Source organism: Penaeus chinensis, chromosome 30, assembly GCF_019202785.1.
Source record: "Penaeus chinensis breed Huanghai No. 1 chromosome 30, ASM1920278v2, whole genome shotgun sequence".
Classification (NCBI taxonomy): domain Eukaryota; kingdom Metazoa; phylum Arthropoda; class Malacostraca; order Decapoda; family Penaeidae; genus Penaeus; species Penaeus chinensis.
In genome coordinates, this window is record NC_061848.1 from 13942499 (window position 1) to 13944998 (window position 2500).

Genomic DNA, 2500 nt, shown 5'->3' on the forward strand with positions numbered 1-2500 from the left:
TGTACACCGGGCCAGGCTGCCCTCGCCGCCCCTCCACGCCCACCGAGGCGGCCACGCTCTTGTTACTTGGTCACCGGGTATGCGGGATTTTTCTGCAAGTACGCCTAGGACGGCCATTTTATCGCCTTGCTGGAAAAAAGTTGAAAGGCGACTTATTTCCAAGGCAGGTCGTCCCTGCTACCACTCCATCATTTCCGGAAGGAGGACGTCAGCGCGGCTTGGGCTCGGAAATGTTGCAAGGCGCCATTCCTCGGGTGCTTGCCGGCTCTGAGGAGGCGTGCGCGCGCACTCCAGTTCCTCAATGAGGCCTTTTTATTAACGGTTCTGTCTAAAAATGTCCGTTCTTTGTTGGTTGTTAACGTTTGTGTGCGTAAGAGAGGTATCGGACAGGTTGGCAGCGTTACCTACGGCTATTCTGCTCCCACCTCCCCGACCCCCGTCTGCCCCGGCCCTGTCCCAGCATCTTCGCTCAGCATGCCCAGCGCCTCTTGCCCCGTCAGGACACATAGCGCCCTATCCGTCGGCACAGCTCTTGGATCTCGTTGTCACAGCTGGCTTTCGAAGCTGCCTGTGCTGCTGACGAAGTCTACTTGCAGATGCAGTTGTTTTCACCGCGGTTTGCCGTCGTTTCCTCTGGGATGATGCTGAGCGACACGCAGACGGAACAAACTAAAATCCGGGCGCGCTCTGGCAACTCGTACCTGCTCGGCCACTCTAGCAAGGTCTAGGCATAACAAACGTGGTGGCCGTTAAGAGCTCGCTGCTTCGGCTCATATCCGGCGTATTTCGATATTTGTAGGGGTTTGGACGTGGCCATGTGGAGATGAGTGTTACAGCGATGCCGGCGAAGGAGGGAGAGACGGAAAGGTCCCTTTGGCACACGGCGCTGAAATGCAGGGCGCTCGAGCGGACTGAAAAGGCTCCTCGTCCTTGCAAGTGAAACGTTTGGCATCGATATTGGGTCCGGTGTAGGGAGCAAAGGTAGGCTGTGCAAATGACTATGTTCACGAACGCGTGTTGCAGTTGTTGCAAAGCCGTGCGACAGGGAATGCGCTCCATTGTTGAACGTTGAAAATATGTCGCCTTTGCCTCCGGTCGCAGCAATCGCTGGTGCTCGTCCGAGGAAAGGATTAGCAGGTCGACCTCGTGTACGTGACATTCGAAATTTCTGAGATGTAAGATTTTTCTCCAGCTCGTGACTACAGCATAAACTGATGTATAAAGACCACGGCATGCCGTAGTGTGCATGCAGCGTGACGTCATGCAGACCGTTGCAAGGGAGGCGTGAGGAACATTCCGTGAACTTGAAGTTCGGAGTGCAGTGTAGTGTAGTGTGAACAACTTGAGGGCATCACTAGCATGAAGCGAGGGAGAGAGCGCAGCATCTCTCTCTCCTCCTCGTCCTCCAACTCCACCTTCTACGTGAACCTGGTGGAGGAGGTGCCGCAGGACGTCTTCCCCGTCAGGATTGAGTTCCTCGAGCACTTCGTCCTGGACGAGGAGGACGAGGACGCCTTCCTGGAGGACGAGACCGACTGCGGCGACACCTTGAGTGAACTGAGCTGCTCGAACTCGCAGCGCCTCGATGGTTACGGATCAGGTGAGTACTGGGCGCTCGCCCCGAGTGCCGCGCGAACTCTCGTGCCACTTGAGAATGTTGTTTACAGTGCATCTGCGAGGCGGCTCAAGTGACGTGTGTGCTTCATCGGGAGATTCTCAGGCGATAATGTCTGGCGCCGACAGCAGGGGCGGGAAGAGAAAGTTTTTGCACTTGGTTACGGTCTCGAGCGAGTACTCGGCTCATTCAGATCACTTCGACAGGACCGTGGTCGCCGAGTGTCGCTGACCCGCCTGGTGTTTGGGGTGCAGTATGATGATTTTGTGTCAGCGGGGACCTTATTAGAGCACCTGTACGAAGGCTCGCGTCGGGCCTAGCGGAATTGCAAGCACGCAGACGCTGAAGTCGGTATGCCAGGCGGGCGGACGGGTGGGGAGATTCATTCAGTCATTTAGGCGTCCGGTCAATCAGTCAGTCAGTCTGTTAGTCAGTCAGTCATTCACTCTGTCAAGCTTATGTTAGCATATCTGTAACTCCCGTCAGTGACATGGCACATATCAGTATTTTCTATCTCTTGAGAAGTCTCTTCAGCACATTCAGGGGGTCAGTATGTCTTAGGATTAACATCATACATATTTACAGATTTAATATAAGTAGATACTTCTGTTGCGAACGTGACCGCCTCCACACCGAGGCCACCGCATCGCCCGGGCAGTGCATGAGTCACAAACTTTAATAAACAAGATAATTTAGTGCAAGTGAGAACGGCATGTCCTCTCTCATAAGTGTGTCGGATGATGACTACTCATACTTATATAGATACATACACACGCACGCGCGCACTGATATGTTAATAGCATTTTCTCGTTACCATTAAGAGACCTGCGTGCATCAGATGAAAGAGAGAGTACACGCGCTGCGAATTTAGTCGTGACATGTTAA

General features: G+C 53.8%; 1 protein-coding gene across 3 annotated transcripts in view; it reads left to right on the plus strand.

Moving 5' to 3' along the window:
- The window catches only part of LOC125041490, a 387992-nt gene that overhangs the window by 329894 nt on the left and 55598 nt on the right, over positions 1-2500 (plus strand). The window lies entirely within an intron of this gene.